This window comes from Mustela putorius, unplaced genomic scaffold, assembly GCF_011764305.1.
Source record: "Mustela putorius furo isolate JIRA1106 unplaced genomic scaffold, ASM1176430v1.1 tig00003845_pilon_pilon_pilon, whole genome shotgun sequence".
NCBI lineage: Eukaryota > Metazoa > Chordata > Mammalia > Carnivora > Mustelidae > Mustela > Mustela putorius.
The window spans coordinates 50,506,105-50,533,970 of record NW_025421998.1 but is presented as its reverse complement, the minus strand read 5'-3'; the positions used below and the strand labels follow the sequence as shown (position 1 = coordinate 50,533,970).

The window sequence follows — 27,866 nt, the reverse complement described above, 5'->3', positions numbered from 1 at the left end:
TATGAATTCAAAGGTGTTTTTTGAGCTGAAAAAAAATTTTTAAATTTCTAACCTTGTAAATCTCTAGCATTTTGCTAAGATTAATAAATAGATGAATCCTAGATATTTTTTGGTTATATCAAAACTGGTTTTTAATTATTCTATAATTAACACTGGGAAATTTTAGTAATTCTATAATTATTAATTTAGGCAATTACAGTTTCTGAAAAATTTGTCTGCTTTCATATTAGATTATGAGGCTCTTGGTGCATAATTTAATTCTGAGAACCTCTCTGTACTTGCCAACTATTTCTGCAATTGAATTGGAAAGGAGCACTGTCTCCATGTATTCAAAGCTCAGGAATCCCTTCCCTTCTGTTTGGAGGCAGTCTAAATGGACTCTGGTTTTCATCTATAGGTTGCTTGGGCAAGTGTATCATTTAAACTAGATCTTATTCATACATGTTCATAATTTAGTCTCTGCTGCATACAATAACTGACATTTACTTAAAGCATCTGTAGGAAAAACTATGGAAAATACAACAGCAACAAAAATATTCTATACAGTGACAGTGAACCAGTTAAACTAATTAGTCAAGGAAAGCTTTTGACCAGAACTGGTAAATATGTGTCCAAATATGTGGGAGGCCCCAAGCTCCCAGCCAGTAGGACAGCACTCCCAGATAAGCATTACTGATTTCTTGCCGCCAAGACTCAGCCTCTTTCTGAACTTCAGCAAGCTGCTACCAGTTCTGTAGATTTGACATGCAAGGAGAAAAACATTTACTTATTTTTGCATTAAACCATCAAGAGCCTGCAGGAGCCTATAGGGTATATAATTTTTATCTGTTTACCAGATGAATTTTATCTCCAGAATTAACACACATTCCCCTCTGTGTCAGTGCTGATGCTGGTCTTTACTGCTTTTATCATTATTACACCTTGAAATAGATTAATATTATCAGAAATAACCCAGGGTGAGAAATGCATAAAAAATAAGAAGCAGATGACTATCTTCAGTAAATAAAAAGATAAACTGCAAATTCCAGTCGGACATACAAAAAGCAATTTTTTTTTTTTACTCAGAACTCAGGAATAGAGACATTCCTAAGGAAAATTCTGATAAGAAGACATAAATTTATTCAATGAGTACCTTATAATTTATGTTGTAAAAAGTCCCACAGCAATGAGGAAAAAAGTGAAAGATGATTAACGTGCATTGAGAAACAAGGGTCACTCTTTCTTGGCTTTTTCTGTTGGAGTGTTAAAATAGCCAAGTCCAAATTTATATTCTATACTGATGCTACTCACAGGCTGCTAGTCACGTGCTCTCCCTGCATGAGTAAACGGCAAGCCTACCTGCCTGTAGTGGCACATAAAGTTCCCTCGACAAATCAAGACCAGACTTTAGCTTGTTAGCCCAATTGTATCACAAGGGCCTCAGCTACAGCTTCTGAGGGTCACTTTTGATATTTCTGGTTGTTTTCTAAGAGTATCATTTTTACAGGTTTTTCCTGACCAATGTTCAGACTGCCACTTATACTTTGTACTTTGGCCATAGTCCTAGTGCTCATTTTGGCCTATTTCTGCTCTCGAAAGATTGCTGCACAAAGCTCAGTTTGCTGCCATGGCTTAGCCCAGGACTCAGGTCGCTGCCTGATGCTCCGGTCACATCACTCCTCAATCTGCTGCTGGCCTCTATCCTGTAACGTGATGACCTGCTCTGGAGCCCTCACGCCACCCTCACAAACAAATCAAAGCTGCTGATTAATAAAGCAGATGCTGACTCCATCCTTCAGATACATCCCACTGCACAATTACTTCAGATGTAATACTTTTGTACTACATCTCTTTTAGGTTCTGCACAAACCTTAACACCCTGGGATATGCATCTACTGTAAGCATTGCCAGATTGGGGCAGATTCAGTGAAACCACCACGCTATTCTCAAACCCACAGTTCTCCAGTACCCCCACTTCCCCCTGAGCCCATGTCATGGAGTCAGACTTCTTCCTCAGGATGAATTCTTTCCTAGGGGTCTCAAAGTTCCTCCTACAATATGCCTTCTGTTCTCTAAGCCACTCCATATCTCAGTTTACCCAATATGCCAATAGGGCTCCCAGGCCGGTATGTTTTTTTTTTTTTAAGAAGTTCCATCTCCAGATAAATCAGTGGCTACAGATAATGTGGAAACAAGGTATGTGCTGTTGGGAGATTCCACATGGGGGATTTGTACAATCTGTAGTCCTGGTCAGCTGGTCTTCCCTATTATTTATACATACACATATATATGTACATATATAATCCACATGGAAACAGAAATTACATGTAACTCCACTGCTGTCCTTCCCCTTCTTGATACTTTCCCTTCATTTTGTATGTCTTACTGCATTGTACTCAAAGGGGAAATGTAAGAGATATATGACCAAAACTTTCCTTTCCTTCTGATTAAGAAACTGACCAATCATGGGGTGGTTCAGTTGGCTGAGCCTCTGACATTTGGTCACTTCAGGTCTGACTCTGACTCTCCACTCAGGTCATGATCTCATGGGTCATGGGAATGAGCCCCAAGTCAGGCACCAAGTAGTAGGGTCTGTTTGAAGATTCTCTCCTCTGCCCGCCTCACACCTTGTAAAAGTGCATGCGTGCTCATGCTTTCTCTAAGATATATAAATCTTAAACAAACAAACAAACAAAAAAAGCTGACCAATCATAATATAATCTCAGGAGCTCTGTCTCTTCTCAGAAACATAAAGAAAAAAGAAGCATAAGGTAAAAATTTTGTACTAAATAATAATTTTAGTTATGGTATACCTATGAAGAAATAGTGGAAGTACAACTGAATTTTAGACCTCTGTGTTCAATAAGAAAAAAGGAACTCTTGAAATAATAAAGCATTTCTTAAAGTCTTAAATTTATTTACACATGGTTAAGTGAAGAATGATAATGATGGAATCATAGGTTAGTCTTACAAAATAGCTGGATCCTTCAAGGAAGGTTACTAAAAGTGTCTACCCTGTAACTAGCACTGTGCAAGAGTAATGAAGGATAAAAATAAAGTGTACATGCTCTGTTACACATTCTTCCATCAATGAACAAAGTCACTTTTGGAGACATCTTATCTACCATTTGCCAAAAGTAAAGGCTCCCAGCAATATAAATGGTGCTGATCTTTTATTTTTAAAACAGAGGCAAAATTGGTAAATAAATATCAAACCACAGGAGTTGAACCAGTAATCCTAGATGAAGGGTGTAATAATTAGAATCAGACACCATCATATACCAATAGCCTCATTTAGTAGACATTTCAAAATATTCTTGTTGATTTTGCTTGCTTACATGTCCTAGGTGATCAGAGTTTGAAAGACTTGCAAACATAGTAATTCATTCCATAGACACCTTTAAAAAGCCTACTATTTATCAGGCACTGGCAGGGCAGTGTGATTCCCCTTACTCTTCCACTAGCTTCAGCTTGAGTGTTTCCAGTAAGGGAGTATACTCTTGGGATATTTGTTTCATTTGTTAGCATCTTTGTTAAAAAGTATTTCCCCAAGGGCACCTGGGTGGCTCAGTGGGTTAAAGCCTCTGCCTGCGGCTCAGGTCATGATCTCAGGGTCCTGGGATCGAGTCCCGCATTGGGCTCTCTCTCTGTAGAGCAGAGAGCCTGCTTCCTCCTCCTCTCTCTTTCTCTGCCTGCCTCTCTGCCTACTTGTGATCTCTGTCGGTCAAATAAATAAATAAAATCTTTTTTAAAATAAAAAGTATTTCCTCACTCAGAAACAACTTAAATTCCCCAAATTAAGGAAATGGTAATACATTTTAGTACTTCCAGTCAATGAAATATTTCCAACTGAAAATATTGAATGTCATGGAAAATAGCTATGTATATAAATATATATAAAACAATAAAATATTATAAAAAGTATGATGTTGGATATATTGTAGGTATAAAATGGAGACTTTCATTATCTGGGATAGTAGAGGCAGTAATAAATTTAAACTTCACAATCTGGGGAGGGAGGGAGTGAAAAGCGGAGGACCTTTTCTCAAGTTCTCAAAATTAAAATATAAAAATAAGTTGATTTTAACATGTTTAATAAATTTTAGTTATACTTACAACTCTGAGCTCCTTCTTATAATGGACAGAGAGTGAATTAATTATTGTGCTGGGGTGTGAGAAAGAGTAGTGAATTTTTTTTTTTTTTTAATATAAACTCTTTTTATTCTAAGGCTACATATATACAGAAAAGTGAGCAAACCAGAGATGGAAATCTTGGCGGATTAACACAAAGTAAGCATACCCAGGAAACCCACCAGAAAAAGAAATAAAACATTTTGAAAACCACAGCACCTCTCCTCATGCTTGTCTCTGTTACTAATCCCATCTAAGTAACAACTACTAGCTAGACTTTCATCACCATGGATTGGTTTTGCTCATTTTTTTAACTCTATAAAAATTAAATTATATACTACGTACTTTCATGTCTCACTTCTTTCTTTCAGCATTATATTTGTGAGGTTCACTGATACTGTTGTACGCACTGATGGTACATTTACTTTCGTTGCCATATGATGTTCCATTATATACAATTTATCCATTCTAATTTTGAAGAACATTGTTTTGTTTCCACTTCTGGGCTATTATTAATAGAACTGTTATAAACATTCTGTACATGTATTTTTGGTAAGCACATCTTGGTGCACACACTTCTATTGGGTATGTATCTAAAGGCCTGATGCTGGGTCATAGGGTATGAATACATTCAGATTAAATATAAACTGTTTTGAGTTTAATTGTATCAGCAAAAAGTTGAATTCCATAACACAGTCCGCAGTTTTACCAAAATGTTCTAGGGCTTTAACAATTTTCCCAAGTGTTTTCTTACTCCCCTGATATACAAATTATTTTCCCCATCCTTCAATTTTTTTTAAGTATCAACCATGCGAAATATCCTGCTGGTTCTGTCTTACCAGACTATCAGCAGGTTAAACTCTAACAAAATTGCAGGGACTTTGTTGTTCAAACATTTTCCCAATATCATCTCAACAAGTTAATAAGATCCTGCAACTTTTCCAAACTTTGCACCATATTTGCATTATTTTTTTTTATATTTTATATTTTTGAAAAGAGTCCTTTCCAAAAATTGACAGAACACTGGCCAAGAAGAAAAATGACCAAAAAAATGAAAAGAAATGTTAAGTAAGAATATTTGAGTGGAAGTGAGTTTTATAAATACTCTACTTGCCATGAAATAATATCCTTTTCTTCAGCCTAATAGCTGGTAGAAACTAAGAAGGAACACTCAAATAACTTGAATACAACAGTATGTATAAAAACAATCTTGTAAGAAAATACACCAAACTACTTCTTGATGGTAGTATCCAAAGTGACACTTTTACTTTAGTACTTTCTTTTATTTGTACAACAAATCTTCATTATTTGTATAAGCAGAAAATATCCATAAGGGTTAGACTATAAGTGAAATTTCCTTCCTTTTCAACATCTTCTCATCAGTCTAAGTTCTGCTTTATGTAAATACACAGAATAAATTCAGCGTATTTTCCATATAAACTCTCTTGAAATAATTTTTAACTGTTCTGATTGTTTCTTTTTCATGGGACAAAACCTCCAGATCCTCCTACAGTTCTTTCTATGACATGATTTTAAGAGCTTGTGTGATTTCACTACTCTCCTTTAGACATGCTCTAGTAGTGTTCTTCCAGATTTATATTGTCCTAGAAATACATACACAATAGGAACCAAAGAAATCAAACCTGACAACTGCGTTAAATTTATGGTAGCCTTCCTAGATGCACAAGGTAGTTAATGATAAAGTTCTTGCTACAATATTCAGTCTGGATAGTGAATTACAGTTTATGCTGTATTTTATAATATATAATATACAGTGTATACAGTTCATACAAATAAAAACATTTCTCCTGTTCATGAAAACAACACAAAGTTTGATGGCTAAGATCATTACTCTGATGTAATCGAAATTTTAGACTACAAATTAGTAATAGCAGTGATGGACATAACTGCATTTCTGCTTTTCCCCTAAATGCACTAATAATGCAAAGAGTCCTACAATGGTTAAATTCGAAACATTATTTTTTTAAGATTTATTTATTTGAGAGAGAGCAAGCATGAGCAGAGGGAGGAACAGATGGAGAGAAATTAAGCAGACTCTGCACTGAATGTAGAGCCCAATACAGGGCTCGATCCCCCAACCCTGAGATCATGGCCTGAGCCAAAATTAAGAGTCAGATGCATAACCAACTGAGCCCCCCAGGTGCCTCAAGTTCAGCACATCTTAATTTCTTCTGTTTTATAAATGGTATAACATTATTAAGTATTTATTTTTAATTCTAAAAACAAAAATCTAGTAATATTACAGACCATAATTTTGACAAGGGAGATATAAATGTTTCTGTGAAATATAGGAATATTAAAATAAACAGCAAGAAGCATATCTTCACATAAAGGTTATTTTAGGTGTCAATATATTTCATCATTAGTCATTATAAACTCTCCTATTTTTATTTTCATACCACTGATTCATATCTATATTTTGGATTTTTTGGAAGGTCAATGATGTCATAGATATAATAGGTCAATAAACATTGTCATTATTTTAAATACACCAATACTTTTATATTACTTTTAAGGGTTGTGAGAAAGAATTTATCAACATGGAAATTCAACATTTATTTAAACATTCAGAACTTTTGAGAGAAATGTGAAGCTCACAATGTCATAAACATTCACTGGATGATATGTACACAAATATTTATTGAGGCAATTTTTTAGAAATAGAGAAAAATTGAAGACAGAGTGAATACTCAATATTAGGAGGAAGGTTAAGCATATGGATAAGATGGAGCTATTAAATTGAGAGTATTACAGTTTTCTACATATGAGGCTGCACTTAATATTTCATAGAATTTTTAAAAAGTATCTTGCAGAAAAATATGCCTATCTCTCTCTCTCTCTCACACACACACACACACAGACACACACACACACAGAAGCACATTTGTAAATGCAGAGCAAAAAGTTTGGAAAAAACATATTATTAAGTGCTTTCTACAAGAAGTGGAAGTATAGGGAAAGAGGAACTTTTTTATTTTTTTAAATTCACTCATAATATATTAAAATACAGTTTATGCGGAGACTAAATTAAAGGAGAAGAATTGACTCCAAAATGTACCTCTAACTTTTATTTTCAAGGCTTCTCAAATTTATACTAAACACATTCCTTTTTCTTTCTTTATTAAACCTACCCCCACCTCAGCAAATGAAAGAATAGTGACCAATACTGATGAATGGCTGGCTTCAGAGCAGTGATGTCATGTACAACAACCTAGAAAACCATGAATAAAATCTGAATATAACAATAAACTATTTATTTTTGGCAATCTTCTGAATTCCAAATTAGATACAGTTCTCTAACTTTAGTGGAAGCTCTGTGTATGTGTCTGAGAGTGTGGGAGCCAACAAAGGGTAGTGTTTGTCCCACTGAATTTAAATGTCTCTGCATATTATCCTCTTGGCTGGCCAGATGACAGAGGCCCTTGCCAGTCCTACTCTTTAAATAGAGACCTACACTTTTTAAATAGAGCTTACTTGTTCCAGAGAAAGGTTTTCTTTCCTTGTGCTCAAATTTTACTCTTTAAGGAGCAAATGAGCCTCTCTGCCATCAGTAGCTCATGCACATTCCCAGGATGCGTTTGACTTACGAGCCGGTTTTTGTTCAAAAGGTTAAATTAAAATCTTTTTATTCTCTACTTTAATTTCCAGCACCTAATGAAAAGGTCAAACCATTTTCAGGATATTTCCAAATATTGCTGTCAACTATCTTTTCACCCATTTAACTATCCATGCATAAAAGGTGTATTTGATTCGAGGAGAGCTGAAATTTCAAAATAATGCCTTCATTCCCAACTGTCTGTAAACAGCTCACCTCCAGGCATTTAAGAACAGATAGGCCTCGTTATAACACACAGAAAAACAACTGCTGGTGCAGATGAATAGTATTAGGTTACTTTCTTTTTCAAGGGTAGCATGTGCAATCTAAAGCACAATGATGGGAGCCATCCAGTTCTATATATTTTAGCATCATGTATACCATCACAACGTAGTCACAGCAATTATGCAGTCAGCAGAAAATGGGCAGCTTCTCAATATGTAAAGTCAATTAAAACCATCATATAGAACATAATGTAAACATATGAACAAATTACCCAACTCATTCAAAATATATTCCAGTGGAAAACGAGGAAGTAGTCATCAAAAAAGTTCAAGGAACGCAACTGTAATTGAATTAACATTATTACTTAAAGTTGTGACTTGAACTAGTAGAACTAATTTCACCTTCCATGATTAGTGAAAGTTGATTACAGTTGTTAAATATGTAATCTATTGCCATGATATGATTATTGTCTTAAGAAAATGCAAAATTTATTTTCGTAGCTCTGAATTCTTGTTTCACTGATATGGTGAATGCAGCAGCCTCTTGCTTTCTATAATACATACATTGGCAACTAGGCATGACTTTTTCAGGTCATAAAATGATTAAGCTCTTGGGTAATTTGAGAAATTCAATTACAGGTAACATTTCCAGCCCCGAATCTTGCATTGGTTATATAAATGAAAGAAATGAGAAAGATAATTCTTAGTATATATGAATTAAGTGCATGAAAGTCACGTTATGACCAAGATTATTAATGGTACTAGATGATAATGAACAAGAAGAGGGGTCAGCAAATCCCCACTTTTTGAAAAATGACAACAGAATAGCATTACTGTTCACAACTTATATTTTGGTACCAAACACCTATCTTAACATCACAGTTGACACTATTTTATTGATTCACTAGTGCCTCTTTTGGGCATGGCAGAGTTTGAAAAATATTAACCTTTAAGGAAAAAAAGACATTATGACAAAGTCTAATAATCTGACTCTGTTGTATCTATGATACCATCATCTCATTCCATATCCTTAAAAAATGAATATATTTGGAAACAGAACCTTAAATACTAAAATAAGTATGGAACATACAGTGTTTAGAGGGTAAAGTACAGTAATTAGGTTTTCTTCTTTTCCTTAGAAGATATGCCACTCAGTATGTAGAAAAATATATACTGAGGCATCTACTTAGAGATTTCATTACTGCTGTTGATAATAAATCACCATCTTCATTAGTAGCTACAATAGCCTGAATGAAGCTTTTCTTTCCTCCTCTTGCTGGATAGATAGATACATACATACATCCACAAATCATGGCAGTTATTTTTATGTGTTCATGTGTGTGCATACAAATCTAAACTGGGTTCTAGGATCATCCAAAGCATTTTTAGGTTCTGAATTCTATTTTATACATGAAGGATCCTACTCTGCTGATTAACACAGACATTAAACGCTAGTTTCAAATACATGTACACACATAAACACACACATAATCTTGAAAGCCCATGACCATTATTTAAAAATAACATGTTTTTGGGTCCCTGGTTGGCTCTGTCAGAGGAGCATGCAATTCTTGATCTTGGGGTCATGGGTTTGAGTACCGTGTTGGGTGTGGAGATTACTTAAATAATAATATTTAAGTAATATATATATTACTTAAGTAATATATATATATTTAAGTAATATATATATATTAAAAAATAACCATGTTTTTAAAAATGAACCAAAAGAAGCATCTGAAAAGTCAAGACTTTTAAAAAATGGTCCTCAATGATAATATTAGTGCTTACTTCCTATTGATTCAACTCTATTCCCTTCTTTGATGCATATGGATATGTTCTCTGTACCATAACTAGTTTTTAATCTAGTTTTATGTGGAAGGTGAGATTTTTTTTCAGTTGGTCTTCTTCAGTTTAATTTTATGTCAGTTAAAATACAGTTACATTAAATGTCTAAATAATTTTCTTTAATAAAAAACTTCCTTGAGACGAATAAAAACAAAAACACAATATACCAGAACTTGTGAGATGCAGCAAAAGCAGTCCAGAGGGAAGTTCACAGGAATAAACAAGGACATTAAAAAGCAAGAAAGATCCCAAAAAACCTAATTCCACACCTTAAGAAAGTAGAAAAAGAACAAACTGAGCCTCAAGTTAGCAGAAGAAAATATAAATGCTAGAACAGAAGTAGAGAACAGAAAAACAGTAGAAAAGATTAACCAAACTATAAGTTGGTTCTTTGAAGAGATAAACAAAACTGACAAATCCTTAGTTAGATTAACCTAAAAAGAGAGAAAGGACCCAAATCAACAAAATTATAAATGAAAAACGAGACATACAACAGATACAGAAGTACAATGGATCATTACAGGCTAATACAAACAATTATGCCAACAAACTGGACTATTAGAAGACATGGAACAATTCCTAGAAACATACAATCTCTCAACACTGAATCAGGTAGAAATAAAAAGTCTGAATAGATCACTTGCTAATAAGGAGATTGAATCAGTAGGGGCACCTGGGTGGCGCAGTGGGTTAGAGGAGATTGAATCAGTAATCAAATATCTCCCAACAAAGAAAAGCCTATGACCAGATGGCTTCATTGGTGAATTTCATTAAACATTTGAAGAAGAACGAACACATATCCTTCTCAAAGTATTCCAAAAAATTGAAGAGGAGGGAATTCTCCTAAACTCGTAGACACACGAGAAAAGAAAACTACAGGATAATTGATCATAATCAAGTGAGATTTACCCCTGGACCTCAAAGATAATCTATACATATGCAAATTAATAAATGTGAGATGTCAGATTAATAGAATGAAAGAAAAGGATCATGTAATCATCTCAATTGACATGGAAAAAGCATTTGACAAAATTCAATATCCATTCACGATAAAAATACTTAAAAAATTAGGCATATAAGTAACATATCTCAACATAATAAAGGTCATATGTGATATGACCATAATACTATACTCAATGGTGAAAGGTTCAGGCAAGAAAAAGAAATAAAAGGTATCAGAATTAGAAAGGAAGAAGTCAAATTGCCTCTATTTGCAGATGACATGATTTTATATATAGAAAATCCTAATGATTCAACAAAAAGCTGTTAGAACTAATCAATGAATTCAGTAAAGTTGCAGGATACAAAAGTAATATACAGAAGGATACAAAGAAATTGATTTCATTTACAGTAACATCAAAAGCAATAAAATACTTAGGAATAAATTTAACCAAGGAAGTGAAAGATCTGTATGCTAAAAACTACAAACATTGGTAAAAGAAATTCTTTTTTTTTTTTTTAAGATTTTATTTATTTATTTGACAGAGAGAGATTACAAGTAGGCAGAGAGACAGGCAGAGAGAGAAGAGGAAGCACGCTCCCTACTGAGCAGAGAGCCCGATGCGGAACTCGATCCCAGGACCCTGAGATCATGATCTGAGCCGAAGGCAGCGGCTTAACCCACTGAGCCACCCAGGCGCCTGGTAAAAGAAATTCTTAAAAGACACAAATTGAATAGAAAGATATCCAATGTCCATGGAGGATTAATATTGTTAAAATGTCAATTCTACCAAAAGCTATCTATAGATTCAATGCACTCCCTATCAAGATTCCAATGTCAATGTTTACAGAAATAGAAAAAATAGTTCTAATATTTATATGAAACCACAAAAGTTCCAGAATAGCCAAAGAAATCCTAAAAAAGAAGAACAAAGCAGAAAGCATCACACTTTCTGATTTCAAGCTCTATCATAAAACTATAGTAATTAAAACAGTATGGTATAAAAACAGACAAAAAGAAAAAGGAAAAATAATCAAGAGCCCAGAAATAAACCTGTGCATTATCCATTCAACTAATATTTGACAAAGGAGTCAAGAATTCTCAATGGGGGAAAGGATAAGCTCTTCAGTAAGTGGAGCTGGGGAATTAGATATACCCATGTAAAAGAATGAAACTGAAGCTCCTCCCTTACACCACTCACAAAGTTAACTCAAAATAGATTAAAGACTTAAACATAAGACCTGAAACCATGAAACTCCTAGAAGAAAACAGCAAGAAAGCACCTTGACATGGGTCTTAGTAATGAATTTTTAGGAATCCCACCTAAAGCACAAGAAACAAAACCAAAAATAAACAAGTGGTACTAATAGCAAACTAAAAAGCTTCTGCACAGCATAAGAAACCACCAACAAAGTGAAAAGACAACCTACAGGATGAGAAAAAATATATATTTGCAAACCATGTATCCAAGGGTTTAGTATCCAAAATATGTAAAGAACTGACACAAGTCAATAGCTAAAACAGAACAAAACAAACAAAAATCCAATTTAAAAAGTGAGCAAAGGACCTAAACATATATCTTCAAAGAAGATATATGAACAACCAACAGGTACATAAAAAGATGTTCAACATCACAAGTCATTAGAGAAGTGCAAATTAAAACCATACTGAGATATCATGTCCCATATTAGGATAGCCATCATCAAAAAGACAAGAGATAACAAATGCTGGTAGGGATGTGGAGAAAAGGGAGCCCTTGTGCATTGTTGGTGGGATTCTAAATTGATACAACCAAAAAACAGTATGAAGTCTCCTCAAAAAGTTTAAAAATAGAGCTATCATATGATCCCGCATTTCCACTTCTGAAAATATTTCCAAAGGAAACAAAAACACTAACTTGAAAAGATATCTGTACCCCCATTCTCATAGCAGCATAGTAGCCGAAACATGGAAACCTAAGTATCCACCAATGGCTAGATGGAAAAAGAAATTGTGGTATATACATAACATAGAATATTAATCAGCCATAAAAAATGAGAAAATCTTACCATTTGCAACAACATGGATGGACCCTGAAGTTATTATTATGCTAAATGAAATGTCAGAAACAGGAAGACAAGTACTGTATGATCTCACTTAATTTGGAACCTTAACAAGCAAATAAACCACCAAACTCACAGAAAAAGGTATCAGATTTGTGGTCATCAGAGGCAGATATTAGGCTGGGAGGCGGAATCACATGAAGGTGGCCAAAAAGTACAATCTTCAAGTTAGAAGACAAGTGAGTACTAGGGACACAGTGCACAACAGGATGACAAAAGTTAAACTGTTGCCCAATATATAGGAAAGTTGTTAAGAGAGTAAATCCTGAATTCTCACCACAAGGAGAATTTTTTTTCCTTTTCTTTTTATTCTAGCTATATGAGCTGATGGATGTTACCTAAAACTATAGTGCTGATCATTTCACTGTAAATGTAAATCAAATCACCATGCTGTACATCTTAAACGTATTCAGTGATATACATCAATTATTTCTCAGTAAAACTGGAAAAAACAAATTTCCCTGATGTCCTAGACACAAAATTAATGCTGAAATGTAACTTATCTTCTGTCTGTGAAAATTTATGATCAAATGCAATGAGAAGAGTTTCTTTCAGAGAAAAAAAAAAAAAGTCAAGTCAACAAACTACTTTAGGTGAAGGAAGACCTTGCCATCCCTGGCTAGTGATCCCTGAGATTCTATCTCATTTCTGTGGAAGTGAATGTGTATCGGGGCAGGGACTGCTGTGAATTCTGTTTCTATGTGTAATACCCTAGCAAATCAGGGGCTCCCAGTGAGTTGTGTTGATTCAGGAGAATAATTCAGATATAAGGACTCAATCAGCCATCAGTCTGGGTGCCTGGGGCATACACTGTAGCTGAATGTCCCAAATGGGCCCCCTTGTGAATCGTATTAGCCCCACATCAAGTCACCTTCTCTAGTCTGAAGCTGTACTTTGTGGCTGGGGTTGGAACTGAAGGAACCTCTGGGAACATGGACAAACCAGCTGCTAATTAACCAGACACTATCTTGACTCTACAACCACTGAAAACTCTAGAGAGAAGGAAAAAAATATAGATTTCCCATGGTACTACAGCATAGAGAATTATAAATAGATATAGCAAAGCGACAGTATGGTGTCAGCTACTTCCACTCAAAAGGCTAAACCTATTACAGACATAGTTTATTCAGATTACTCGGAGAATTATACTATTTCAGATAATGCAGGCTCTTGTATTTCCATTGAAAATGCACCATATTCAACTGACTGGGGGCCCCCTAATGGAGACGAAGGTGAGCACAGGAATACAGTGAACAAAGTAGGGGTGGGTGGATGGGGAGGGTGATGTACGATGATCACAAGAAATAGAAGCCCTAGCTCTGGAAAGTAGGCTAGTAATTAGAGAAAAAAACTGTGTACTTGGCTTTTTCTACTGTCTCAAATTTCTTATTTACAAGTCTCAATGTGATTGTTAAAGGTAAATGAAGTATTGTATCTTCTAAGAAGGATAAGTGTGACGGAGAAAAAAATGAGTTTTTCTAATCCAATCTCCACAGCTAATACCAGGGTAGAAAATGCTAAATGCTGATGGGAAAGAAACCCTCTGAATGATATTGCTGTGCATTAACACAGTCATTGGCTGTCCTCCGTCATCTTTAGTTTGCTCTCACTTCGCAGAGTCTCTGAACTGAAAATCTGTGACAATTAATTTCCCCTCTGTGTCTCTATAGCTCTTCTAACGGTGTAAGTTCCTCTCGGTAGAAGATGAATGGAAGGAGAGTGGAACCTTGGTGTAATTTTGCCTTCTTTTGTCTCAGGTTTCTAAAATGAAGTCTTCTGAGATCCTCACCTCAAAACAGGTAAATATCGAAAAGTATCTTGGGAATGTAAGATAATTTGCAATATATATTATGCAACGGGAAAAGTAAAAGCTAAAATAAATCACAATATATTATTTCCAAGCAAGTATCATACCACTACATAGAAAAAAATGTATATTTTAAAAGATTTTTTATTTTATTCTATTTTTTTGAGAGAGAGAGAGCATGAAAAAGGAGAGGAACAGAGGGAGAGGGAGAAGCAAACTCTCTGCTGAGCAGGGAGCCAGCCTCCAGACCTTGAGATCATGATCTGAGCCCAAGGCAGATGCTCCAACTGAGCCACGCAGGTGCCCCTGAAAATACACATTTTGCATGTGCATATATGTGCACATTTGAATACTTTTAAATCCTTCTAAATATATATACTTAAAAATTTAACATGTTATATTGTCTAATGAGTACTAAAATATTAAAAACTCATAAAATGTAAAGGTAAACCCAAAATGGAGGGAAAGACAAATAACAAATGCCCAAGTGAAATATTGCAATAAGAGCTGACAGATGATACGGGTGTTATGTGATGTACTACATTAAAAAAAAAAAAAAAGACTGGATGTCTACCTAGCACTGGACATGAAAGAGCCTATGATATTGCTTGGAGCAATAGAATGATATGGTCTTAGACATATAAATGTATAAATGTTAGATCTTGAAACAGCTGAGTCAAGATCTGGGTTACTCCTCCAGCATTTATGAAAATCTGTTATCACTATACCCACTCTATAGATGGAGGAACAAGGTCCAGAGATGTTCCTTGACCTGTTGCCAACATCTCCAAGAGCAAAGAGTAATAGTATTGTTGGAACCAAAAGCAAGATTTCCTTTCCCCTAACAAACTGAATGGACTTAAAAAACATTAATCAGGAAGACTGAAGGTCAAGCAGTTTTCAAGATAGGCAGTATTTAAATATAAGATGATCAAGGCTCAAAAAAAAATCCATATAAGGCTGCAGCAAGAAAAAGGATCACATAGATTACAGAGTTCTACAAGTTTTGTCAGGTCTGGTGATTACGGCAAACACAGTAGTTAGGCTTAGAGAGTTACCAGCATCTGAGAAAAACAGAAGTAGAGACAGAGAAAAAGAATCTAAAGCTTTATAAGTGATATTTTTCTTATGATGTGCTATGTGCACTTGATACTTTCAATCCTGTGTTTAATTGCTGGTCTCAAAACCAACTAAGTTGATTTCTCAATTGGTCTCCTTGTCAGTGAGAAAAGAGTCATAATGAGGGGTAGGACCTCTCAAGTTGTTGGACCAAGAAATGTCCAGGGTTTTGTAGAAGAGAGAAGAGGAAGGCAGTAGTAAGCACATCATCATTTTTGGTGAAGAGGCTGTTGGGAACCTGATAAAGTAGAAAGGAGACGAGCAAAAGATTTTGAGTCTTTGAATAACTACGAGATTATAGTAAGATTGACAGCCAATCAGGGTTTAATTTGTTGCCTTGATTTAACCAATTTTAAACATTACAAAGTTTAACATTATGAGGACGTCAAACTATAATCTGCTTCCAGTATTTATATAAGACTATTTTTAGAATTTATGAAAATGAGAGATGAAGAGAGAGGCAGAATGGAAGAAATAGAGTCACAGAGAGCGAATGAGAGATGGAGAGACTAAAACAGCTCCTGTACACGACATCCTTCCATTTTAATTCTCTGGGATTACCAGAAGAGAAATATTTAGCTTTATTCAAAACCAACAGATCTAATAGATAATGAGCTGTGCAAGATAAATTAACCAGTTGTTAAATGGGGCTATTTAATGCATCCAAAATCACATATGATGCACACTCTATGTAAGTCTGTATACTAAGGATGAAGTAAGAGCATGCAGGCACACACTTTGTGTGTGGTAGCTGCAGTATTCAAAAGTAATTTTTGCACTCACTGATTCCCTTAGAGCCTAACATCGCTGTGATGTAGGCAGGGATAATTTAGGACTTCTGTTGGTTTAAAAATACTATTAAAAGTTTAGCCTCATAAAGTTAAAGCAATTTAGAAGTTTAGGGAATAAAAAGTGTAAGTAACTCAGTATCCCAGGGCTAACAACTGTTAAGAGTTTGCTGTGTCTCCTTCTAGACACACTTTTCTACACACACACACACACACACACACACACCATATATATAGCATACAATTTCTTTTCACTTTTGCAATCTGTCTTAGACCTTTCCATGTCTAGATATATATCTCCATCCCAGTCTAATGACAGATATACCATAACTTAACCCTTCTCCAATTGTTTTGTGAATATAAATAAAAAGCCTATAATGCATGAGTTTGAATAAATGTATATTTCCGCACCATAATTAATTCTACAAATTTGGGTTGATTGCACAGTATAACATTTAAAATTTTGAGATGATAAACTGGCCTTCCAAATTTTTTCAATAATATATCTGAATGCCCTGTTTCTTATACCAATACCAATACAGTAACACCAATATTCCAAAAACTTTTACCAATGCTTCACGGTGAACAAGAATAACATATTAATTTTTCTTCTTAAACCTATGTCATATGTTTATTGGTCATTTGCATCTCTTCTATGAATCATGTTTGCATATCCCTTTCTCCATGTTAATACTGAGCTTGTGATCTATAAGAACACTTTATATATAACATATATTTGTGATATATGTTTACACATTCACCCAGTATTTAATATATGTTAGGTATATTATCTATCAGTCTACAACATGTGAAATTTGCAAACTTTTTCTTTATGCCTTCTGAAGTATATATTTTGGTGATGGGAATTTAAAACAAACTAGCAAACAGATTACAGGTGAGCACCTACAGACTCAAGGGTTTAACTGACTCAGCCATGGTCACGTAGGTATATACTGGTGATTCTGGGAGTCTGACTTTAGTTGGCTAAAGTTTCTCTGGCTAGAGCTCAAACAAACTACAGTAACAAAAAAGCCGTATGATATTTTTGGCAGGCTTTATTTCAAGGTTCTTGAATATATTATACATATATAAACACGAACACATACCACACACACATAACCATACACTTTTAAAATTCTTCTTTTATTCTCACACATAAAAGGCTACTTTCTACAGATCATTTTAGCTTCAGATGAAGTGAAATTGAGTCTAAAATCAATTTTAATTAAAATCAGCTCAAAAAACTTGATACTGGATTTCCAGTGTTAGGAGGAGATTTGCAGAGTTTTAGCTAATAAATAAAACCTCCAGTCCCCTTGAAAGAAAGCCTTAGAAATCCGTCTTGCCTCCCATTAGCCTCATCCTGAAGAGAATCATTAGCTAATAATATGTATGGAAGTGGAATTAGTATAGTTAGATTTTTCATTGGTAAATGATATGAACCAGAGTTTGAACTTCAGGACCAGCATGCCTATTATTTCTGTCATATCAAAGCTATCTCTTACCCATCTTGTCTTTCCTCCATAAGTAAACAATGCTACACCATCATCTACATTTCATTATCAGGCTACTCCTAAAACAAGGATAATCTGGAGCTACAATCTGTGCGTTAAAATAAAGCCTCAGTTGGCAAATGCAAACTTTTTATCAAAACATAATCTACTGAGTTTACAACTCAAAAGGTACAACCACTTTTAGCAGATATAAAATGTTTTACATTCTTTTCCTTGCAAAGAAGTGAAATATTTGTTGTATGTGTAAGGCATCAAATAGTCCCACAGGACAATTCCATGATTTAAACTCAGTAAGGCAGATGGATTCCTAAAGGTCTGCATATCTAGAAATTAGTGTGAAAACAACAACATATGAATTTTTTTAATGAAAAAATGAATAGAATGAGGAATTTTCCCCTCATTTATACCATTTTTCACAAGAGTTCCTAGTAGGATTATACCAACTTTCAACAACTGCAGATTTTTCCCATTAATATTATTTACCTAATCATTTGAAACAGGTAACCAAAAAATAATATTTGCACAGTTTTATTTGAAGTAGAAATTCTTCTCAAAAACATAATTTCAGTTGAATTTAGAACGAGCAAGAACACTTAAGACTCTAGCAGTAATAGAGCCTATAAAATATACTTTTTTAATATATTGCTTCAATATCTTCAAAAATTTACTTTTTTAATATATTGCTTCAATATCTTCAATATCTCAGTAAGAGCCATCAATAGAAGCATTGCACACTTATTACTATTTGTACTATTATACATTGTGTGATAATATAGCATTACTATTAGTATATTATTAATAGCACATAACTATTATTAGTACTAATTACTATAGTACATATAGTCTAGTTTATATAGTCCATATAACCACAGATTTTGATCTCATCATAACATAGCCCTTCTTTTGAGATGTTTCAAGTGCACAAATTGAATATTCAAATTTCCAACATAATCCTCAGTGTTCGGTAGATGGAAAGTAGCATTATTCCTGATTCCAGGTGAAGATGCAAAAAAGCACATTAGAATGCTTTAATACAGGCCCCAAATCCAAGAGATTGGGGATAACTTGTATCACCAGACTTGTGATGAAAAAACCTATGTCAATTCCCACAAATGTTTCTCCATTCATCAATTCAGCATTTACTGAGCATCTGCCAGGTGCAAAGCTTCAGGCTAGGCTCCAGAAATCCAAATAAATAAGTGAAAATCTATGTCCTCACGAGAGTTCACAGGCTATCAGAAAAACAGGTAAGTATAACAGTTAAGCAAGGACATGGTTCTACTCAACAGAGAATGGATAAAGGAGCTGGTAGGGGGTACAAACAGCAAGAAGGCATGGATGCATATTTTATTCAGGACCCTTCAAATAGCACTTGCCCACAGAAAATGTGAGGAGGACTACGTAGGAGGTGAGGATGAAGAGGTAAAAAGGACACACTACAGAATTCTCACTTTATGATGTAGGCAATGGTGTTCTTTCAGCCCAGTGTTCTTTTTATATATACCAAGTTCTCAATAAATGCTTGTTAAATACACTGACTGAATGATCTTTTCATAATAGGTAAGGAAATTAATGCCAAAGTACAAATAAATATATAATTCACAGCCATACTCAGTATTGCAAGTACTATACAGAATTGAAACCAGTACGTAACTCCATTCTTGAATACAGCAAGTAGCTTTTCAATGATTATTTATTAAGTCATCATAGGAGTATAAGAGAATAATAATAATATTGGCAGCAACAATATATACAGCATTAAGGATTTATTATATGTATTTAAGCTATCTGTTTTCAAAGACCATCATAGCTATGATCTTATTTGGTCCTTCCTTGATTTGGAGTTCACAGTGTTACTGCGGATATAGTGCATGTACTAAAATTACCCACAAAATTAAAGCATGACAGCTTTTGATTAGGTATCAAAATTGGTGTCATAGACTAGGAAGGAAGAAATGGTAAAATTGCACACGTATGGTATAACCATATCATGGGAGTCAGTTCCCTAATTCTCATGGCTTCATCAGGGTGGAGCTCTTGAAAATGTAAGAGGATTGATCCAAGGAATCTCACCCACTTTTGTGACCTCACAGAACTTACAAAGTCAGAGACATTGCTATTTAATATATTATTTTGTGTAATTACTTTATCTAATCATTAATTTATTTCATCCCTTTGTAGGTTCCTTAAGGTCTGATTTTGTTACATGTTGTATCAATAGTGCTTCATGCATACAGAAACAGTTTCTAAAACAGTGTGTGCATCATAAAGGCAAACAGTGGGTTGTAGACCAGGATGGGATGGAAAAGGGCAGGGGTGGGGAGGAGAGTACAGGAGGAGAGGAAGATAGCTGTGTCATGGCGAGGGCAAGGTTAGGCTGGGCTAGAACAGAATAGAATATATCAGAGTGTACTGCGTATGGTGAGGTTATTACATAATGAGGCTTATGTTTTAATTATATATATGTGTACAAGTAATCATAATTTAAAAATTTTTATTAGTGTAGGTTGTGGCCCACATGTTTGAGAAACACTAGTTTAGGAGGAAAAGTATAAGCTTTAAATTCAGACTGGGTCAACTTCCAGGTTTGCTTGGCTGGCTCTATGGTCTTTGACAAACGAAATCACTTAGAAGACTTAGTTTCCTAAAATTGAAATAAGGATGTGAAATAAGGATGATATTCTTCAGATTATCGAACTGTTACAAATTTAAAATTTTAATGAACTAATGTATGAAACACCTATAAGAATTCCTAGGGTGCCTGGGTGGCTCAGTCAGTTGAGCGTCTGACTCTTGGTTTCAGCTCAGGTCATTAGCTCATGAGCCCACCATCAGGCTTTATGCTGGCATGAAGACTGCTTGAAATCCTCTCTCTTCCTCTCCCCCTGCCTCCCCCACCCCGCCTTTCTCCCTCTCTTAAAAAAAAAAAAAAGAATTCCTAACACCCCAGAAGTAGTCATAAATCACCAGTATTATTTTATGGTAGTCCCTTAGGTAATTTTACTTGAATGCAACTGAAATAATTCTCTCAACATTTCTGTTAATAGTGAAAACATAATCTAAAGAGAAATCCAGCCTACTGAGAAGAGTTTATATTTGATGTTAGCTCTTAAGACTCATTGGAAATGTATCTAAATAGCATAGGAATTCCATGATTTGGTTCAGAGAAATTTTGAATTTCTGCCTCTACAAGTTTGCCTTTGCATTAATTCTTGATTTGCCTGCAAAAAAAGGGGGAAAGTTGTATCAAAAATGTAATCTATATCTCCCTTTGTTCTTATTGCAAACATTACATTATAAAGATAAGCTTAAATAAACACACACTGGTACACACACAAACTTTCACTGGCTATCTGCAATTGGGAACATAAAAAGAAGCACCAGTATCCAATGGAAAGTAACTTTCCTATAAAAATGAAAAGATGGGTAACATATTTGTAACCAAAGAGAAAAAAATACATTCTTGAGATATAAGCAGTTGGCCAAGTTAAGAAGATGGTATGGAAAGAACTTTTCTATAAAAATGGAAGGATAGGTAACACCTTCATAACTAAGGAGAAACAAAAATTCACACTCTTGAATTATAAGCACTCACTTGAATTAAGGGAGGTGGTAGTAGGAGACATAAAACAAAAAGAAAGATAAAAAGGAGAAAAGAGACCAATAAATTTCTTATGAATTTATTATTCTTTTTTTTTTTTCATTCAACAAATTGGAAGTATTTATTGAATCCCTACTTCATGAAAGATATTCTAGGCAAGGGCAGGGGGGATGACACACTGATTGCAAAATAAAGTCCTGCCTCCCTGAACTTTATGTCCTAATGCAGGGTAAGAGACTACAAACAACTAAATAAGGACACACCCTACTGGCTGTGATAAGAGCTGTGAAGAAAGCAGGGGAGGAGAAAGGGAAAGTGGGGTGGGGTGTAGTGGGGGTAGGATTGCTGGTTTAGACAGAGTGGTCAGGAAGAGCCTCCCTAAGAAGGTGACAGTTGGGCAGAGATCTGAAGATTGTTGCAGATGTCTGGGAGAGACGATCTGATCTATGTATCTAACGAGGAGCAGCAGGAAGTACAGAAGCACCAACTTCAGAGTAAGCTTGGCATGTGGACAATACAGCACAGAGGGCAGAGTGGGAGGAACCAGTGGCAGGGGACGAATGACAGTGAGAGAGGCACAGATTCTCAAGAGGCCCTGGGATGCATTTCTGCTTTTGCTCTGAGAGAGATGAAAAGCTACTAGAGGGTTCTAAGCAAAGGCGAGGCACAGTATGGCTTCTGAAAGATCACTGAGGCTGCTGACTTTGGAATCAACCAGGGCAAGTTGGAGGCCATGGAATTCGAAGCAGAAGCAAGGTCAAAGAGAAAGCTATTGCAATAATCCAAGAGCCACAGTACAGGCCAAGATTGGCAGGATTATAGTAGAGGGGGAGCGACCAGGATTCAGGGATAGGAAGAAAAGGCAGAAAAAAGAGTCAAGGAAGATTGCCCGGGTTAAGACAAGTGAAATTCTAAAATGAAAGAATGAACAAGTAATTTAAAAAATAAGGAGGGAAAGGAAGGAAAGAAAAGGGAAATGAGAAAAGTAGATTTAACATGCCAATATTTACACTTACAGAACTCAGAGTACGTTTTACCCCTGCTAACAACCAAGTGTTCACTGGCTATTGCAGGTAGGTGGTTAGGCAAGGTCCTGCCACGGAAAAGATGAGGCTCTGGGCATGAACAAGCACCCATGTTCCTTTAAGGGCTTAACTTACTACAAGAGCAATTTAGGAATAGAACAGAGCCTTCAGTTTGAAATAGTTATTAAAGGCAAAGCATATTAGGATGTTGTCGTGCCTGCAACAATCGGTTTTTGCTCTCCAGCTGGTTACTGCCAGCCAGGCAATGAAGGTAATTGTAAGGATCAAAGAGCTGAGCTCCTACCGAGAAGCAAGTGCATACGTTGCCAATATTTCATCATTCAGAGCTACATTCCTTCTTCTCCTAATATGAAAGCTATAAAAGGAAAAGAGGGGGGAAAAAAACCCTCTGAAAGTGCTATTGTTAAGACCAAAAACTAATTAGTCATTGCTTCCCAAAGTGTTATGTGAAATGTCTCCAGAAATAATGGTCTGCTTTCTCAGATTTTATAGGTTTGCTGAGTCTAGTGTTCTCTGGAATTTCCTGTTTCCCTTGCTAGGGAAGATTGAGTAAACTTTACAAGTCATCTTGAATAACACAAACCTTTCAATAAAGGCAATCATTTGTGGATTCATAAAGTATACAACTAGCCTTGAAATAAGGATGAGAAGCGTAAATAAAAGCAATCCTGAGATTGTGTATATGAGTGTGACTAAACTTTTTGGTTATTATAGGCCTGAGGTAGTCATTTTACACTCTTTGAAGATGATGAATGAAAAATTCACATTTCCTTTCAGGGTGTTCACATGTCAAATAAATTATGGTCTTAATATCATAACCCAATGCCCCTAATGTTTGTAAATAATTTGCAACAATTCGAACGTTAATTACATAGCTATCCCTGGATTAAAAAGTTGCCATTTGATATTAAGTACCATTGTCACTGTATGTTAGAAATATTCAGATTCTATGCTTCTCACTAAGGTTTAGAAACAGTATTAGCATTTGTATAAATGCTGTCACTGATATGGAAACTCACTTGGAGAGTGACAAATGACTTTTGCACAGCAGCTGCCTTCAGAGGTTCCCACGTAGAAAAAATAATAAATATTTGACATTTCTCTTCTAAAGCTTTTGAGGTATACCAATCCATTCCCTGAAATTACTCAACCTGATTTAGTCACATAATTATGCCTGGCTTATTCATAAGAAGGATTATACATGTGTTAATACCAAAACTCAAGTGTACATAAATAAGTCTTCAGGTCTGCCGTTGTGTATCTACATATCACTACTGCACTAATATATAGGGGGTATATTCCCCACTGAGAGCTAGCAATTAATGTCCCAAATGAAAAAATATTTCTCTTATCAAAGTTGAACAATATATGCTGGCTGGGTAGAAGGCAAGTTGATTTGAATTCATTAAAAAGGGATATAATTACTTAAATACAAAATAGACCTGTGATAAGATATGTGATGATTCCATCTATATACATAGGATCACAAGAATAATATAGAAGAGACTTGTAGTTTATTCTAGAAAAAGCCCACACCGTGATGAAGCTTGCCAGGGAAAAACGTTCTCTCAAGACTTTCTATAGATGTAATGTATAATGAGTATTTAAATGTTAATTCTCCAGAATCACAACCCCCCTAGCACTTTCTACTTCCTGCAAAAGCACCAATAATTTAGTCTTGACTGGAAAAGGAAGACCCTTCTTTGGAGCCATGGATAAGATTTAGTTAAATGTTAAACTGTGCTGCAGAGGTTATCCACTCTGTACTCTGAAAACACAAAATTCTATTTAGCTGACAAACTTTATCAGAGGAAAATCAAAAAGCAGCTCTCTCCCCTACACATGGCACCTTCCCACTCAGCTGTGAATGGGGAAATATGTCATACCACCTTTAGCTTTGTATTTTTCTCTTTCATGGTCAAATACCTGCTGAATAATCTTAGCTCTTATTCAGTAGTTTTCACAACAGAGTTGTCATACATTTCGGATGCAAACTGTCATTTTACAACTATTTCTACAATTGCCTGAACAAAATTTTCCAAAACAGTTTTGTTAGTGCTTTTGCATTTAAAATTTTTTTAAATCTATTTAAACACAGTTCTACAACTTCTCTCCAAATTCATGTCCAAGTAATTTTACTAAAACCAAAGGTTTAACTTACTAAAGTGTTTTTATGACAAAAAAAAAAAAAGATGGGTAATAAAATTTTTTTCACAAATCTTTCCTGGGTAACCCAGAGAAATCTCTGTCACATAACACAAGTACCATGTAATTTGAATACACACTAAAATGATCATTAAAATCATTAAAATCACACTAAAATGATCATAAATAATCATTAAAATCATCATTGTTATTGCTTAATTAGATCATAAAATAAATCATTATCAATGCTATTGCTTCATTTAACTACTAAAGACTAAGGACGGAGAATACTCCTTAGATTTTTTTTTGACAACCTTGTTGTAAAAGTCATATAGTCATGCAATATCTAAAAGGCTGATTAGAAACAGTGCTAAATGCCTTCCCCTTCTGAGGGATGTTATCATTATACAGGATAAGAAAAACAATTTTGAAAAGTAAAAATTTTCTTATAAACATTATGTATCAGTAAGCATATAAAGCTACAACTTCTAAAATTTATATCAAACTTTATATTTTTCTATTCATTCTGTCCTCCAAATATTAAAGGAAGATTAGTACTTTTGCTATTATAAAATGTGAATAAAATAACCAAATTCAAAGTGAAGGAAGGCCCTATTTCCTCAATTTTTATACAGGAATTTAATTACTATATTGATAGAAAGTAGAGAAAGGGAAAATCTACTGTGTCTCAGTGACTGTTATATAATTTATATATAATTACTTTACTTAATCTTCATACCAACCTGATGAGGTAGATATAATTACTCTCATTATACAAATGAAGAAAATAAGACCCAAAGACTTTAAAATAACAGACCAAAATATACACAGTCAATAAGACATAGGAAGGGTATTTGAGCAAAATCCATCTACTTCCAACTACTTTTTACTACACCATGATGAAGGGGGATGTTTTAAAAAAAAGAAATCAGTAGACTGTCAAGTGAATAACAGTGAACATTTGGAAACTGTCTGACTTGAGTGAGAAGTACCTTTTATTGTTACATTAAAGATCAATAAAGTAGAATACCGTAATTCCAAATCAAGGAATGACAAACTCATGTTTCAAGATTAAGAGTGAATATAAAATCATAACATGATATTTACAAGTAATATATATCAAAAGGACTTACATAACTGAGAAGTTCTCTTTAATTAATTAATTAATTATTTTAAGTAGGCTCCATGCCCAGCATGGGCTTAAACTCTTGGTCCCAAGGTTAAGAGTGACATGCTCTACAGACTGAGCCAGCCAGGCACTCCTTAACTGGAGTCTTCTCACTAGTCAAGGATATATTTATATTTTGATTGTGCCAGATAGTATCCAAATGTGTTTGCAAATTTCCTTCCTCCTTGTAAATGTACACAATTCCTCCCAAAATGAATGGAGTCCATTCCTCCTTTCCTTGAAGCTGAGTTGGCCTTGTGACTTGCTTGGTTCATGTACTGTGGTGTGAATAGTACTATGACAGTTCTGAGTGAAACGGTTAAACATTTATAGCCTCTAAGATGCCTAGTACCACAAAACCTAGGCAAAAAAGAAAAAGATGCTTAGTACCTCTAGCTTTCACCCCCTTGAGATCCTCCCTTGTGAAAAAGCTTGGCACTATGAATGATAGGAGTTCGCATGTTAAAAAGCTGTGGAGAACAAGAGACCCTCCTGGACTTGCCATCCTTGGCCCCAGCTGAATGATAGCAGAGCAGAGAAGCCAGCCTGCCAAGGACTGTAGAAAATGCAGAACTAAGAGCAAAAACTGATCGTATTTTAACTCACTGTATCTTGGAGTGATTTGCTACACGTGAAGTGAAAATGAATATAGTGGTTGATTAAATCTGTTCTTTAAGCTACCTCGGTAAGCATCTTGTAACATCTTATGAATAAAGCTTTCTTCTAAAGGGACACCTTACCATTTACAATGATGTGGATGGAACTAGAGGGCACGATGCTAAGTGAAATAAGTCAATCAGAGAAAGACAATTTTCATATGATTTCACTCATATGTGGAATTTAAGAAACAAAACAGAGGATCATAGGGGAGGGGAAGGAAAAATAAAATAAGATGAAATCAGAAGGAGGCAAACCATAAGATAATCAGTTATAGGAAAAAAACTGAGGGTTACTGGAAGGAAAGGTGTTGGGGGATGGAGTAACGGGGTGATGGGCATTAAGGAGAGCACTTGATGTAGTGAGCACTGGTTGTTACAAGCATCTGATGAATCACTAAGTTCTACCTCTGAAACTAATAATAAACTGTATGTTAATTAAGTTTAAATAAAAAAACATTAAAATAAATAAAGGGACATCTAGTACCTAGAAATGAAACTCACTCAACATTGTAAGAGAAGCAATAAATTAGAATTACTGATTTTCTAAAAGAATTAAGCCTTAAACTAGATAGGATATATAGATATATATACACCCAAAAGTAGAAAAAAAAATCAGAAGTTATTTGTTCAAATTTTTCACTAAGCAAAGGCATAAAAAGCTAAGTTTGAAACATTCATAAAAATAATCAAAGTCTTTTTTTAAATAAAAACAAAAGATAACTGTTCTGAATAAACTGTAGTACTCCAGGTAATTGGTTGTTTAAAAAAAAAAAAAAACAAGGATTAATAAAATCCACTAGTTTAAACCTGTTATAATTTTAGTAAAGTGTATCTCAATTACCCAATAGCCGTCTGCTATAAAGTGACTTTTGATAGAAAACTGATGTCTTTGCAGCTATTAGCTCAGTAGAAACCTTTCCACATTAGTCTTTGGAGGCACACACAAGACTATGAGATTGGAAATTTTAAGACTTAGCCCCTCCCTCCTCACACTCAGGGCTGGGAAGAAGCAGTGGAATTATTAACATGAAATTCAGATAGGAAATGAGTCTAAAGAGAGGAAAAAATAGCCTTCAACCCAGTGCATTTTGAGGTTAGTGGCAGCTTTTTTTTTTTTTTTTTTAACACTAATGACAGGTTGGGCTGTAGCCTGCTGCTACTTCTTTCTCTCTCCAAGTCCAA

The 27,866-nt window shown here is 34.9% G+C and overlaps 1 protein-coding gene across 13 annotated transcripts in view; it reads right to left on the bottom strand.

The window, feature by feature from the left end:
- HDAC9 (histone deacetylase 9) overlaps nucleotides 1-27,866 on the bottom strand; it is a 924,856-nt gene that overhangs the window by 572,877 nt on the left and 324,113 nt on the right. The window contains exon 2 of one of the 13 annotated variants that reach the window (XM_045062758.1): nucleotides 7,263-7,342. The exons of the other annotated variants lie outside the window; for them this stretch is intronic. The gene's annotated coding sequence lies outside the window, so the exon portion shown is untranslated. The remainder of the gene's footprint in view (nucleotides 1-7,262; nucleotides 7,343-27,866) is intronic. 13 annotated transcript variants of the gene reach the window in all.